Source organism: Oryctolagus cuniculus, chromosome 11 (genome assembly GCF_051225735.1).
Source record: "Oryctolagus cuniculus isolate XC-2025 breed Fujian yellow rabbit chromosome 11, ASM5122573v1, whole genome shotgun sequence".
NCBI lineage: Eukaryota > Metazoa > Chordata > Mammalia > Lagomorpha > Leporidae > Oryctolagus > Oryctolagus cuniculus.
Window position 1 is genome coordinate 36,434,133 of NC_142877.1, and position 17,267 is coordinate 36,451,399.

General features: G+C 38.6%; 2 long non-coding RNA genes across 2 annotated transcripts in view; both read left to right on the top strand.

Annotated features, from left to right (window-relative positions):
- Positions 1-17,267, top strand: part of LOC149123412 (uncharacterized) — a 734,608-nt gene that overhangs the window by 302,188 nt on the left and 415,153 nt on the right. The window lies entirely within an intron of this gene.
- LOC149123415 (uncharacterized) overlaps positions 1,959-17,267 on the top strand; it is a 29,433-nt gene continuing 14,124 nt past the window's right edge. The window contains exon 1 of the long non-coding RNA XR_016217100.1: positions 1,959-2,227. This is a non-coding gene — a long non-coding RNA (uncharacterized LOC149123415). The remainder of the gene's footprint in view (positions 2,228-17,267) is intronic.

Sequence of the window (17,267 nt, forward strand, 5' to 3'; positions counted from 1 at the left end):
AGGAGCTTGGAGCTTCTTCCAGATCTCCCAAGTGGGTGCAGGGACGCAAGGACTTGGGCCATCTTCTACTGCTTTTGCAGGCCATAGCAGAGAGCTGGATCAGAAGTGGAGCAGCCGGGATTTGAACCAGTGCCCTTATAGGATGGCAGTACTGCAGACAGTAGCTTTACCCACTATGCCACAGTGCCGGCCCCAGCATAGAATTTTAAAATCTTTCAATGTAGAGCAGACAAGTGGAGATATAAGAACTTCTTGACTTTTACTGATATCATCAAATCAAAGCAAAATTCATTGAGTCCAATGACTGCGAAGCTTATGTGCCAGTTTTAAAAACTGTTGCAGTAACACATAGAATCTTGCAATAGTTTGGACATTATGGTTAGGAACAAAACATTTGTTCTAGGGGTAAGTGATGTGGCACAGTGGACTAAACAGTCACTTGGGATGTCTGGACCCCTTTGGAATGCTGGTTCAAGTCCTGGCTCCTCTGCTTCCTATCTAATTTCTTTGAATGCATCCTGGGAATTAGCAGATTATTACTAAAATACTCAAGTCCCTGCCACCCAAATGGGAAACCAAGGTTGATTTCCAGGCTCTTAGTTTTGACTTGGCCAAATCCTGACTGTTGTGGGCATTTGGAAGTGAAGCAGCATCAGGTGGGAGATCTCTCTCTGTTTCTGTCTCTTTCTTCCCAAATACCTTCCAAATAAATCAACATAAATGACTATTTAAAAACCCATACTTAAAACAAAAGTTGCCCTTCTCTCCTCTGGTTTCCACTAAGATATTTAGTTTCCTGAACATACTTAGTGGACTCTGACTTGCCTTACTGGGGGAAAGTAGAATGACATCACATGGTGAGTTTGAAGTAAAACTGGATATGCAGAGCTTGGTTGTGTCCCTTCTCTTCTATTTGAGAGCTAGTTTTCCTACATAAACAATATTTTGGTTTACTTCCTCATGAGAAAGTCTGACAGAGATACAGCTATGGTATGGAAATCTGTGAGAGTCCTGAGATGCCTATGGCTGCTTGGTATGTGATTTCTGTGGTTCAATAGTAAGATGACCCATTATTTCTAGACATCTAGATAATGTGTTATTATCTGAAGTCTAACTGATATGTTGACACCCAGGTGCGCAGTTGCTTAGACTATCTTCCAGTGAGTTCCCAATCAGAATGGATTATAATAAAGTGTCTCTTATTTACTGGACTCTTCAACAGCTCTCTCCCCTTAAAATACCAATCCTAAATTCCAAGTTGCTCAGGACACTTCTGAAGTCCATGTTATGAAAATATTTTACTAAGGTTAATGATAATCTACTTATTGATCTACAATGTTCCAGTCATAATGGAAGAAACATAAGACTTTACCCTCCCCATGAGAAACTAAATCTAGGATGCCCCTACTTGTAATCAAAATTCCATGTCAACAACCAAGATTAAAGCATCACATTCTTCATTTCTTAACTAATTCCATTTATTCTTTAATTCCAATTTTGCTGACTCCATTAATGAAAACTAAATCTTTCATTTGACGGTAAGTTATTTCTTTCTTTTTTTTTTTTAAAGAATTATTTTGGCCGGTACCGTGGCTCACTTGGCTAATCCTCTGCCTGCGGCAGTGGCATCTCGGTTCTAGTCTCGGTTGGGACGCCAGTTCTGTCCCGGTTGCTCCTCTTCCAGTCCAGCTCTCTGCTGTGGCCCGGGAAAAGCAGTGGAGGATGGCCCAAGTGCTTGAGCCCTGCACCACATGGGAGACCAGGAGAAGCACCTGGCTCCTGGCTTCAGATCAGTGCAGTGCGCCGGCCGTAGCGGCCATTTGAGGGGTGAACCAACGGAAAAAGGAAGACCTTTCTCTCTGTCTCTCTCTCTCTAACTCTGTCTGTCAAAAAAAAAAAAAAAAAAGAATTATTTTATTTCTTTGAAAGAGTTACAGAGAGAGGTAGAGCCAGAGAGAAAGAGGTCTTCCATTCCACTGGTTCACTCCCCAAATGACCACAGTGGCCAGAGCAGAGCTGATCCAAAGCCAAGAGCCTGGAGCTTCTTCTGGGTCTCCCATGCGGTTGCAGGGGCCCAAGGACTTGAGCCCTTTACCACTGCCTTTCCAGGCCATAGCAGAGAGCTGAATCAAAGAGGAGCAGCTGGGACTCGAATTGGTGCCCATATGGGATGCTGACACTGACGGCTGGGGCTTTAACCCAATGTGCCACAGCGCTGGCCCCGATGGTAAGTTATTTCCTGTTCAAAGAGTTTCTAGTATTTTTCCAGAAATATTCTATGAATTTAAAGTAAACCGTCCCTGCGACTATTTTACTCCCCCCTTCTTTCTTAAGATATCTTTTCAGTATAAGTGAAGATTCTATGCAGAGCTTGTATACCACCAAACAGAGTGTCTATGGTCCCTATACTCTCCTATATATCATTGGTAGCTTCTTATTTTCTGACTTGGTATAGTCTTGTCTTTAGGTTTTATTGCTGATTATTAAGTTTTTACCATTTACCTTGAATCAGAAGGAGAGCGCATTTTGCAGGCTTTTTATTTCAATGCCACATTCATCTTTTGATTTGGAGGAGAGTAGATGTCCACCAACTCACATAACTCAACGTGGAATAATCTCAGGGTCTCATTGCAATTATGGCATTGAAGTCATATGGCCCAGAATATACCTCCTATAAATTTTATCCTATTTGTAGGCCTTTTGGCTTACAAACCCTCTGGCTTTCTCTTTTTATTAACCCATTTTCTTTTTCAATTGTACTCATTATAAATTCACTCAAACAATACCAAAGTATAACAACCCAATTTTTTTTCCTCATGCAAACTAGTTTCCAGAAATAATTACTAAATATTGTTTGGTACCATGCAATCAGCTATCTTTTGGTATCTCTTGACTCATTCAAGGAATGGAATTCATTGCCTGAAAAAGATGGCAAATAGAGTTGAGCTTTTTGAAAAAGAAAATTAGTTTCAGGTTGGAACTTTTCTTAATGGATGGTAGAGACTGTAGTATTGAAAGCAGAGCTATTTGATTGTAAGAGCTATGGTTTCTGAGAGAAAAATGGGTCTTTTGAGTCCAAAGCCTGCTTTTGAATATTAAGAACCAAAGAGGCTGGAGGATTCAGAGCATAACATTTAACCACAAGCTGGAGCATAGGGAGGAATGCACGAGAATGCAAAAGCAATTTCCTGGGCTAGATTTAGTGGAAATTGTGAGAGGAATAAGAATTGAGAACAAGAAGAGAGTTGACTTTTTAAAAATATATGAAAGGCCTTGAGATTTTCCTTCCCTATCGTGGGATTCTACGGGTTGAGGAGTGGAGAAAACCAAACTGATTTATCAGAACATGTGAGACGGCGCTGATGGCCACCAGGTGTCCCTTCTCAAGCCAAGGCCCTGTTCCACAGCTGCTACTAAGTGTTACTTGCTAAGGCTCCCAGCCGCTCCTTTCTCAGAGAATTACTTTTACCTGATGGGAATTGCTATCCCAAGACATCACCCTCCTCTATCCGTACCTCAAAGATAGCTAATGATTGACTGCAGCAGGGAGCAAAATCCCAGCCACCTTGCTTCAAAGCAGTCTGTGGCATCATTCACCCTTCACAGAAATGCTTGTGATCCAGGGAGACTGAAATTCAACCAAACCACAACTTTAGCTCTTCATTATCTTCTCCTGTTTGCTTTCCTCACTCAACATGGTAATGCAACAGTTTATAAAATCAAAGAACTTCATTTTTCTGCAATTACGCTTACCTTTGGATTACTCAATGTTATACAAAAATTTAACTTTGCTCAAAGTAAATTCAGACACCACTAGTTTCTATTTTTTTTTAAGATTTTTATTTATTTATTTGACAGGTAGAGTTACAGACAGTGAGAGAGAGACAGAGAGAAAGGTCTTCCTTCCGTTGACTCACTCCCCAAATGGCCGCCATGGCTGGAACTACGCTGATCCAAAGCCAGGAACCAGGAGCTTCTTTCCCGGTCTCCCATGCGGTGGCAGGCACCCAAGCACTTGGGCCATCCTCCACTGCCTTCCCGGGCCACAGCAGAGCTGGACTGGAAGAGGAGCAACTGGGACTAGAACCGGTGTCCATATGGGATCCCGGCAAAACAGGCAGAGGATTACCTTATGCACCACTGCGCCGGCCCCACCACTAGTTTCAATTTTTCAGATTCTGCTCCTCTCTCTGCTTTCCCCTATTAAGAGTCTGGAGGATTGAGTATACACTTTTTTTTTTTTTTTTACTTATATGTAGGGATTTGAGAGTTCATGGAAAATGGATTAAAAATATAAGTTAATTTTGGTGCAAAACATTTTGAAATCTGTGCAGTTTTTTTTCATAATACAAATTTTCCATGAAATTTTTGAAGATCCTTCTTGTTTTCTTCTGTGGACCCATATGTGAAGCAGTGCGGTATTAGATAGGGATTCATGTGCATGGGATTTGATGATGTACTGCTTCCCACATAGATCAGAATGGTTGAAGGGAGCTTAGTCCTAACACAAACTCACTCTCCATCTTCTGAAATCACTGAATATCTCTTGGTTCCGTTCCATAGTAAAAGCTGACTCACTTGAGTTTTCCAGTGTGCATCTGCCCACCAAATGCATCGCTATCTTTCTTCCCAGCTCCCTGCTGCCTTGAATAAGAATGCTTACTTAAAATTAGAAAATGGCTCTAATTTATGAAAGTCTACTTCTCTAACTCTGGTTGAAAATGCATGAAAGATAATCTCATATATTTGCATCAAATGCTTCATCGTTTTTTCTTTATGAGATCTCTTGCTCATCTTCAGGAGAAAAAATTTGATTGCTTCTTTTTTATTGGTATGGAAAATAGAAAAGAGAGACATGTTTTCCACACTGTCAGCTTTCAAAGCTGTTAGTTATGTCAGTCACCCATAGAAATAAACATCTTTAAACTACTTTCATGTATATTTATATCCACACACAGCAAACAAAAGTCAAGGAAGTGGCTTTCTGGACCAGAGCCCAGTGAATCAACTGATATCAATAGCTTTCTAGATATTGATAAAAATCCATTTTATTTTTTATCTCCATCAAAGATTTTCAATTAATCCCCATCATGCTATCAACCTGAATTTTTTGATGAGTAATCAGGAAAGTTCTGTCTGAACCTGGGATTAGAGGATTGGAAAGTTAGCAGCTGTTACAATACTGTATCTCAATGCCTTTCCAAGTATCTGTGACCTCTCAATAAACTAAGTAAAATGTGTTTTTTTCTAACTTGAATTGTTTATCTTATGTATAAGTGTAATTATCAAATAACTCAGTGGACAGAACTTATATAGAATAAATTGTTGGAAATTTTGTTCCCACTAGACAATTTAAGCTGCAAAGTGTAAAATATTCACCCTTCATCCCATTTCTTTTATGTTTTCCTTCTTCCAAATCAATGACAAGCTTATACTACTTACCAGACCTGCTCATAATTATTCTGTATAGGCTTGTATCAGAAATAACTTATATGTTATTCACATAACTTATAAATTTATAAATATAACTTATATAAGTTATAACATCTTTGAGAAAATTGCCATAGTCTATTTTTTACTGAACAGTTAGGTTTTAGTTTTACTTTTCATACTTGTTTTAGTTTTTTTAAAAAATAAATCTTTTATTTTTTGGACACACAGAGTTAGACAGTGAGAGAGAGAGAGAGAGAGAGAGACAGAAAGATCTTCCTTTGCCGTTGGTTCACCCCCCAAGTGGCCGCTAAGGCTGGCGCGTTGCAGCTGGTGTGCTGCACCGATCCGAAGCCAGGAGGCAGGTGCTTCCTCCTGGTCTGCCATGTGGGTGCAGGGTCCAAGCACTTGGGCCATCCTCCACTGCACTCCCGGGCCACAGCAGAGAGCTGGACTGGAAGAGGAGCAACCAGGACAGAACCAGCGCCCCAACCAGGACTAGAACCCAGGGTGCTGGCGCCGCAGGTGGAGGATTAGCCTCGTGAGCCACGGCGCCAGCTTTCATACTTGTTTTAAAACTAAAACAGGCAACTTTTCACATATTAATTGGATCTTACTTTTTTCTTGTCTATGAATTACTTATCAATGCGCTTTCTTGAAGTTTAAATTGTTTAATCTTTTCTTACTGAGTTGCTGATATTTTTTACATATCTTCATAGATAGTCTTGGACAATCTCATTCAAATATTGCTTTAGGCTGTGACTTTTCTTTTCTGTAATGTCTTCTGGAACATGAAAGTTTTTATTTATTACATCAGTTCTATATTGTTGCAAATAGAATACTCCAAGATTCAGTAGCAAACATAAGTTTGCTCCATCTGTGAACTGATGATCCTAGCAGAGCTCATCTCTGATCTCTGTGGTTTGGGCTGTTCTCTCTCTTGTGTTTGTGGTCATTTGGAGGTCTGCTCAGGGAACAGTTGGTCCCACGGGTTCACTCATATGTTCAGTAGTTGGTTGTAACTTTTGGATTGGGCCTCTCTTCCATGTAATTTCTCCCCTGGCTTGCTCAAGTTTCTTCACTTGGCAGATTGATTCAAAAAGGGTGGATGTACAAGGCTCATGTCTCTTGAATCCTCACCTTGGAAGTCAACAACATAAATGCCACTGCTTTTTATTTGTTAAGCAAGCCATAAGACTGGCCAAAATTAGAGATACAAAGTGATAGAATCCTACCTCTTGATAAATAAAGTGTCAACAATAGTACTGCAAGCAGAAGTCATGCCAGAATAGGAAGAACTTGCAATCGATATCAGTTACACTTATTTTATCAACATTTACTTTAATTTTTTATCTTTTATATCTTTAATAAGAAATCTTCCCACTCTGATTACATAAATACATTTATTCATATTTTCTTCTATGTTTACTACAATTTTACTTTTCATATTTAAGTTATTTAATCCAGCTGCAGTTGATTTTTGTGTATGGTGTCAGCTAATTCATGGTTTCTCATATGTGTAACCAGTTTTTCAGTAACATTCATTGACTATTCCATTATTTTAGTTCTAGTATATGATGTTACTCCTATCACATTAATAATAATATTGATTAAGAAGAACTCATGAGGCAACAACAGATAGGAATTTCATTATTTTCCTCTAATATCCTTTCAAAATCATTCTCCTCCCCACTTAGTTTGAAACCAACTATAGAAATATCAAGAACTGGAGCAGATGGACTAGAACATACTAGACTTCTTGCTTGATTACAGGTCATGGCCTTGATGTTTAACAGCAGCGTGCTTCCTAACTCTGATCTTCCAAATTAGACTTGTCAGCCCATCTAGATCAGCTCTGAGCAAGCATACCATTAACTCTGAACTGTGTAGTTGATTGTGATGTTGGGAAGGATGCGCTAACTACTACAATGAGATAGCATAAAGGACCAAAATGGCTGGAGAAAATTCAATTGCTTGAGTATAATCAAGTAAGCTATGAGGCTTTCCAAGTTTTTATCTGAGGGATAGTTACCTGCATTTTGCCCTATAGTGCCACTGTAGCTAATCATCACAATGGCTAACAGCTTTGAACACTTAGCCTGTGACAGATATCTTAATAGCCTTTAATCATCAAATTAAGTTTATGAAGTGTATTAATCTAGGTCCTCCAAGAAGCAGACATCAAAATGGGATTAAATATCCATAAACTCAATAGCAGAAATTGCTGTGAGGGAAAATCAGGAAGATATAAGAGAGACTGTGAGAGCCAGCAGTCCCAGCTAAGAAAAGAGGGAAGAAATGAAAATTCAGTAGAAAAAGTCTATCTGTAGGTATTTCCCAAGACAATAGGAAGTCTGTATTTTTTTTTAAAGATTTACTTATTTATTTGAAAGTCAGAGTTACACAGAGAAAGAAGGAGAGACAGAGACAGACAGAGAGAGAGAGAGACAGAGAGAGAGAAAGAGAGAGAGAGAGGTCTCCCATTCGCTGATTCACTCCCAAATTGGCTGCAACAGCTGCGCCTATCCAAAGCCAGGAGCCAGGAGCTTCTTCAGGTCTCCCATGTGGGTGCAGGGGCCCAAGACTTGGGTCATCTTCTACTGCTTTCCCAGGCAGTAGCAGAGAGCTGATTGGAATTGGAGCAGCAGGGACACAAACCAGTGCCCATATGGGATGCCGGCACTGCAGGCAGCGGCTTTACCTGCTATGCCACAGTGGCCCCTGTATTTGTTTTCTATAATTATGGTAACAAATGGTCACAAATTTAGTGACTTAAAACAATACAAATGTATTATGTAAGATCAATCGAAAGTCCTCAAATGAAGGATTTAGTAGGGCTGCCCTCCTTCTGGAAGTGCTAGTAAAGAATAAATTTCCTTGTCTTCCAGCTTCTAAGCCCCACCTGTATTCCTGAGTTTGTGATTCCTCCATCTTCACCTTCATTAGTGCAGAGTCTTCCAATCTACCTTCCTTCCCCCATCTCTGACCTCTGCCTCTGTCACCACATCTGCTTTTCCTGACTTTGACCCTCTAACTTACCTCTTATTAGGATACTTGTAATCATCTTTTGATGCGTGGTGTAGTCCAAAATAATCTTCCTATCTGAAGATCATTTGCAAAATCCTTTTTTGCTATGTAAAGTAACATAGTTACAGGCCCTGGAGGTGGGGCTGTGGACATCAAGATGTCATTATTCTGCCTGCCAGCTGAGTCTTCAAGCTAAAATTCACTCATCAGAGCAGTCACAAATCTTGGTGAGAGCTTCTTTAAATCTCTCTTCTGTTTTCACTCCTTGTTTGGGAACAGTCCCCAGAAGGTATAGTCTGGGAACACACAGAAATCTGAGAGGCGTGTTTTCATGGCCACCTCGTAAATGTAGTAGAGGAAGCAGAGATGTAATCTATATAAAGATTCAGAGCCTGTAGGACAATCTCTCTCCCTCCTTCCCTGCCTATCTGTTTCTGTGTCTCAATCTCTGACTTTTTTTCTTCCTGAATTTTCCATTTTGTGGAGTGAACATGTTGGTTTCTCTCAGATCTTATAAAACTTGGTAAATTTTTGCCTATTCTATCTAAACTAGTTACACAGAATGACAAATTATCAAAAAAGGATATAAAATCATTTAAAGTTTAGGTTAAATAATCTCCTGAATGAATCCAACTCTGCTTTCTTCTACTAACAGCTATTCCTAATGAAACTGAAGATTAACAACTGAAGCTGTGGTCACCAGGAAGGCCTGGCCTATTCCTTAGCAGCTCCTTAAGTGTACCACAAAGAGCTTTGAAATCTTCCTCCAAACTCCGGAGAGTGGAAGCCTTTAAAGGCAGTATCTGGAGGCTCTTCAAGGTTGAACATATATGGGCATGACAAAGTATGTTGATGCCAAAAAAATATGACTTTGATATAAGGCTTGGTATATACATAAACTTATTTGCATGACATATTGCAATAAATAGATTCTGTTAAACTTAAAACGGTTATATAGTAGTGTTACATGATTGTTAATAATTATTTACAAAAACTTTAAATGAAATCATTAGAATTCTAAATGATAGTTGTTTAGAAAACCATCACCTCCTGCCTCCCACTCAAAGAATACAGAAAGTTCCCTAAATAAAGGCTCAGACAAACAACCTAAATCAAAAAACCTTTCCATTGTCATCACTAGAGAGAGATTAAGAGGGCGGTTTGCCAAGAAATGACTTTAGAGAAATAAAATACTGATGTTCTGAACATATGGTACCCAGGGGTAGATCATTTTCAAAAATGGCCTTACAGTTAAGAAAATTGGCAGAAGGCCTTTTGAGATTATTAGACCATCCTTTCTAATATTTCTATCTTCTAGATTAAACTCTAATAGGTAATACTGGACCATAGGGCTTTATTCCATATCCACCCTATCAATAAAAATCTCCACAAAATTTGAGACTGTAGCCAGTTATGTGTTTAACTCATTAACCTTGCTACTGCATCATAGTGTAGTTGAAAATGATGTTTTTTGGATGCATTTCAAATTTCAAAATAATGAATCAGTGCAAATGTTTATAAAGGCACTAAAAGGTTTATTTTCTATATTAATGCCCAAAATACTTCTTAAACTCTGTGGGAAATGCAATTAAGATAGTGTTATTTTAGTGCAAAAATTTTGAAATCCATAGTTTTTTTTTCATAATATGCATTTTTCCATTAACTTTTTGAAGACCCCTCATATACATCTCTTTTTTTATTTATTATTTTTTTACTTTTTTTTTTTGACAGGTAGAGTGGACAGTGAGAGAGAGAGACAGAGAGGAAGGTCTTCCTTTTGCCGTTGGTTCACCCTCCAATGGCCACCGTGGCCAGCACGCTGCGGCCAGTGCACTGCGCTGATCCGATGGCAGGAGCCAGGTGCTTCTCCTGGTCTCCCATGGGTGCAGGGCCCAAGCACTTGGGCCATCCTCCACTGCACTCCCTGGCCACAGCAGAGAGCTGGCCTGGAAGAGGGGAAACCGGGACAGAATCTGGTGCCCCGACCAGGACTAGAACCCGGTGTGCTGGCGCCACAAGGCGGAGGATTAGCCTAGTGAGCTGCGGCATGGGCTCCTCATATACATCTCAATAATAAAAAGGCAGGGATTTCATATAATGCAAATTAGGAGGGAAAAACATCAGTCTCCTTTCTGGGACAATCTGCAACACATTTCTCATGAGAAAACAAACAAATGTGAATTTGACTTCTATCCTCTTTCCTCTTTACAGGGATGCAATTTCTTTCTTTACCCCAAAGACCTTTCTCCACTTTGAAATTCTTGGTGCCAACTTTCACCCTTTCTGATAGAAGGATTGCCTGAGGCCTAAAATGATTCTATTTCTTAGTTGTGGCTACAACATCTGCCTTCTATCTTAAGCTATCAGCGACACTTGTGAGAAGGAAGCAGAAAAAAGCAGTCCGGTTGTGTTAATCTTTCTCCTTTCGTGGCTTATGCCTTTTTTCCACTGTGCACGCAAATCATTCCCTTAGAACTTGGAGACTGAAAGAAAGTATTTTCAAAGAGTACATCAAGTTTTACAAAGCCATTTCTTTGAGCCATGGGCTATTTCTTCTCAGGGATATATAACATTCACCTACTCATTAACAAATATTTCCTATGTCATTTTTCATGCAGGAAATTTTTATTAGTTATTTCAGTTTGAGCTCCTGTGTCACACTGTGTCACAAATGTTGTTGAACCCAAAGGGGATAGTAAAACACCTCTGTTTAAACTATTTGAAGAACACAAAATTTGATTCACAGAATTTAAGGATACATAATTTTTGCATTATAGTGATCAACATCTGTGTTCTGATTTAAAAAAAAAATCATTGTGCCATTAATTCTAACTAGTCTATCATATAATTGAAATTTTCTAATAATAATACAAATATATTAATATTTATTGTAGTTGGAATAAAAATGATGAAACAAAGCAGCATTTATTGAACACTTAGAATGAAAAGGGTGTAGTCCTATATATTATATGAGTTCCCTGTTTGAATTTTTTCAACAATCTTAGAAGGTAAATGCAGTTACATGATTTATTTTATAGATAAATAAACTGACACTAGAGAGATGAATTTGCTGAACATCTCTTAGTTTTTAAAAAAATAGAAGTTACCACCAGTTCTTTCTTGTCCCCAAACCCACGTTCTGAACCATTATTTTTTGTACAATTCAAGTAATGTAAGGAGACAGACTCTACTAACAGTGACCACAAACATGTTTACAATCTGTTGTTATATGTGTCAGTTGCCCTTTATTCCTTAGTCAAAAATTCAACATGTGTGCTGTGGATGAACAATTTCAGGCCATATGATAATGCAATAGCATAAGGTTTTATGCCATATCCATCCTATTAATAAAAATCTCCACAAAATTTTGAGACTGTAGCCAGTTATGCGTTTAACTCATTAACCATGCTAGTATATAATGTAGCGTAGTTTAAAATGATGGTTTTGAATGCATTTCAGATTTCAAAATAATGAATCAGTGAAAATGTTTATAAAGGGACTAAAAGGTTTATTTTCTACATTAATCCACAAGGTACTTACAAAACTCTGTTGGAAATCAAAATCATCTTATTTTAGTGCAAAATTTTGAAATCCGTAGTTTTTTCATAACATGCATTTTCCATTTACTTTTTGACGACCCCTTGATAGCAGAGAAAAGTCCAGGGAACTTGGCATATTATTCACCATATCATGAGACCTCTTTAGTCCCTTTTTTTAAAAAAATGATTTATTTTAGTTATTTAAAAGAGTTATAGAGAGATGGAGAGACACAGAGAGAGAGAGAGAGGTCTTCCATCCACTGGTTCACTACCCCCAGTTGGCTGCAATGGCCAGAGCTGAGACGTTCTGAAGCCAGGAGCCAGTAGATTCTTCCAGGTCTCCCACATGGATACAGGAGCCCAAGGGCTTGGGCCATCCTCCACTGCTTTCTTAGGCACATTAGCAGGGAGCTGGATCAGAAATGGAGCATCTGGGACTCGAACCAGCACACATATGGGATGCTGACGCCACAGGGCAGGGCTTTAACCTGATGAGCCACAGTGTCGGCCCCTTTAGTCTCTTTCAATACAGTGCTTCCTAAACATTAGCACACATAGAATTATATAGAAGGCTCATTATTAAAAAACAGATTTCTGGATGTTAGAAGTCCTCATTCAAGGGATCTGGGGGATATCCTAAAGATCTGAATTACTACCAAAGAATCAGGTGGCACTCTTGCTACTGGTCTGCAGTTTCACTTTGAATAAATAGCAGTTACATAGTTGATAGCAACAATAACCTCCTATCTATAATCTCAGTTTAACCAAATAAGGTCTAAATCTTTAATAGCTATCACTACAGAACTTGCTTGAAATGGAAGTTTCACATTTCCAACAACATAAACACTTATTTGCCTAGTATTTTACAGGCTATGCTTAGAGTCAGCTGCTAGTCTCTGAATCAGTGAGATTTCATGGACCAGTAGAGTTGGAGGTTTTTTCTCTCCTGTAACAATATGGGTCAGGAAAATGTCTGAAGTTTCTCACTGTTCCATGAACTTGCAATGGTTTAATCCTGGGAGTGCTGCTTTTATTAGTTTGTATATTCGTTTTCATATTCAACAAATATTTACATCATGACTGCTACAGTCAGAGCTATAGTTCATGCAGATATTTAAGTCCCAATGTCACACTTAACAGGGCAATGGTTTGCTCCAATTATGGTGCCTACAGGTGAGGCCTTTGAGAAATGATTAGATTAGATTGATTCACTAGTCTGTGGTCCCCATGATCAAATCAAGGTGGTCTTATAAAAAGAGACAACATGGACATGGGATGAGTTATGTGTGTCTCTCAGCTTCCTTTCTCATCATGTGAACCATCCTCTGCATTCATTCCACCAACTGCTGCCTTTTCAGACACCAAATAAATGGGCCCATCCAATCTTGGACTGGGAGTCTCCAAAACTGTGACCTAAAATAAACATTCTTTCATAAATATCTTATAACAACAAAAACTGACTAACCCAATGACCACATGTACTGGAAATTTTTTTCAGGGTGTTAACAGCACAGAAAAGAACAAAATAGGAAATGCCTATTCTAACATAACCTTATAATCATGTCTGCAACCCCAATCCATAGTGTAGATCCTGTTTTCATTATCCTTTGAGTCAACTAGATGGCACTACAGCATGACAATGATTGTCCTGCCAAGAAGTCGTTTTCTCACGTTCTGCTGTATTACAACTGTTGACCTTGTTAAACCAGAGATCATCAGGTCTCCTTAGATTTGAAGATCTGGAGTGGTGCCCCCTAGTAACCACTTTCTTATACAAGAATCGTTTCACTCAGTCAAACTCAAGTCAACCTTCTAATCAGTATTCCCAACAGAGGCCCTGAAAACTATGGCAAGCTCAGACCATGTTGCACTTTCACTTCACTTCAGATTCCTACTATTATAGCACTGATTCTGTTTCAATTGGTATAGCTATTTGGGAGAAGATTTTGCTCTGGTGATTGAGGGAAGCAAGTGTGAGGGAAAGTAGAAAGAGCTTATGTTTTGAAGAACATCAAAACTGCCACAACATTTCTAATGCCTAATATCTGTGTGATTGTATACAAGTTTATTTAGTTATTTATTTGACAGGCAGAGAGACAGACACACATATACACCCACGTAGAGACAGAGACAACAAGAAACAGAGAGAGAGTTCCCATCCATTTGCTCACTCCCCAAATGCTCACAACAGCTGGATCTGACTTGGGGTGGAACCAAGAGCTGGGAACATAATCCAGGTCTTCCACCCAAGTGGCAGGGATCCAACTACTTGAGCCATCACTTGCTGCTTCCCATTGCATTGGCAGGGAGTTAGAATTGGGAATCAGGGGTGGGAATTAAAGTCGGGCACACTGTTATTGGACATGAGTATTTTAAATAGCATTTTAACTATTTTGTCAAATGCCAGTCCCATTTCTGAATTTTTATTAGTTTATCACCTATATATCTGATCTTTAGAATAGTATCTTACTAATGTTTAAATCATAATCCCTCCCATAGTACCATAAAATATTTCCTAAAATAAAATGGATTTAAATACTGAGCTATAGATTTCAACAAATGTGGTTTTCTTTTTTTATGTTGAATTGGCATCTTCTTGTGATTTGAATAAGATTTGGTCCCCAAACTCATGCATTTAAATCCCCAAGGTCATAAGCTAATGGTACTGCAAGGGTGGAAACTTGAACCAATTATGGTGCTAGGGAGGTTGGTCTAATGAGAAGAACTTAAGTCACAGGGAATGCCTTTGGAAGGCAATTCTCAAGAGAGTTGGTCATAAAGCCTGAAAAGGACCTAGCCTCTCTTTCTGCTTCCTGGCTCACCATCTGATCTTTCCTCTGCATGCACTCCACCATTGTCATCAATTGCTTCAGCAGATGTCAAAGCATTGAACCTGCCTGTTCTTGGACCTACTTTTCCAGAACTGTGAGCTAAAATAACCTCTTTCCTTCATAAATCACTTGCATCAGGGATTTCATTGTAATAACTAAAAAACTATTACAGTACATAAATATTCTTTTATTATAAATAAGGCGGGATAAATAGAAAAGTTTGGTTCACAAGTATTCTAAAGCATCAAAAGAAGCTTTGAGTTATACTGGCATGAAAAGAATGAAAAGATGATCAGTCAACTATGTGCAATATAATTCTGGATGAGAAAATATCTGAAAACCAGTGGTTGACAACACAAATGTATTTCCTTTTCACATACATGCATGTTAGGTGAGCTTGGCTGCTCTAGGCTGGGCTTTACTAATCTTGAATCCAGGTTGTAGTCTGGGTCAAGATTTGATCTACAACTTTGATTCTTCTTAGACCAATGGCTCCTTGTTGTGAAAGTCAAGAGAGAAAAATTCAAACTTAATCATGGTTCAGGTTTAAAGCTACTTCATGCAGCATGGCTACAACATTCCATTATCCAAAGCTCTTCACAGCATCAATGGATTAGGGTAGAATACTCAGATATATAAATGGGGAACACAAATATAATGTCTGTGGTTGGCAACTTAATGAATGGCAAATAGAAGTATTTCAAATTCAATAAACCTAAAACAATTAAGTCAATTTCAAATTTCTATTTCACCCCACATTTCATAGCATTCTAGGCTACAGGTCACTTGAAAAGAAATGTGGCATTATAATTACATCCATCAGTAGTATGTATTTTACATGACAGTATAGGAAATATGTTTCTTCCCTTTTTTCTATTCAGCTGAATTATAAAAGACTTTAATTTGAAAATGGCACCAATAACTGGAAATAGCTTTTATATATATTTATTATTGAAAGAAAATTTCTGTTCACGCTTACATTTTCTGCTTTATGAACTGCCTTTGAGATCAAAACAGTCTTTATCTAGTTTAAATAAAATGTATTATTGGTTAATACAGCATGTAGTGTGGATAATCTTACAAATGTGTAGGAGGCATGAATTTGTTGCTAATACAATTCAAAGTCAAAGAAATGTAGTATTTATTTATGTTCTTTCAATCACATTAAGTGATTCAAGTCTAAAGGGAAATTGAATCTAATTCATTATTGGGAGCTATACAGTAACTCCCTGTGACCCTACTTCATTCCTTCAGTCTCCAGTCAGCAATACTTTGAATTATATAGGGGTTCTCAATTAGAACAAAACACTTGGACAGCACTAGTTAATATCCAGCACCATTGGTGACCAGTGAATTCTTCATCTTTCTGCCAATCTCTCCTCTGCACACTGATGGCTTTCCAGTTTCTTTTATTCTTTCTTCTTTTTAAAAGATTTTATTTTTGTTTATTTGAAAGGCAGAGTCACAGAGAGAGGGAGTAATAAGGAGAGAGAGAGAGAAAGAGAGATTGCCATCCACTAAATCATACCCCAAATGGTCTCAATGCCTGAGGCTGGGCCAGGCTGAAACCAGGAGCCGGGGCTCAAACTGATTTCCCATGTGGGTACACAGCCCAAGTGCTCAGGGTATCTTCCACTACTTTCCCAGGCACATTAGCAGGGAACTGGTTCCAAAGTGGAGTAGTTGGGACGCGAACTGGAATTCACATGTGATGTCAACACTGGCTCAACCCACTGTGCCACAGTATTGGCCCAGCTCTGCAGATTTCAAGGCACCTTGAGAAAAGAATTTTTATGAAATGTGGAATGCTATTATTACTCTGTCCAACCTCTTAGAAATACCCCCACACCTGCACTCTCTGTAGTCTTGATGACTTTTGGAGTTTGTGGGATAGGGAAAGTGATCTTGGGTTACGACTTCTTGTTAGACAACACAGAATTCAATTTCTTTCCCATGCCTTATGAAGCTTTTTGTCCCCAGCTATTTATGAGTCTGCTCTTTGACAAGGGCTGATTTCTTCCCTCTAAACAAAATACCCAGCATCTGTCTTCTTGGAGGAGTCTCACATAATCTTACTGTGTTTTACCTTTGGAAACATAAAAGAGTGACAAAAATTTCTTCCAGGCATTTGCTTTGGATCCTAATGCAACAGATTTACCAGAGGTAGGACACAAAGGGAAAGCGTCTACTTTCTTGAAAGAAAGGTGGGATAAGGAGTGGTGGGTAAGTACTAATGGATCACATTATATATTTTGGGGGGGGGGTAAAAAAGGCTAATTCACCCACTGTATAAAGTGGTGCATCCAAAACACAAATTAACACATAGTCAATTATCCTGCCACAAATTTAATAATTTTACAATTATTTTATATCAACTTCAGGATGAAATTACTTCATGTGCTTCATATATTCCACACTATTTTATTTGGTGGAATAATTA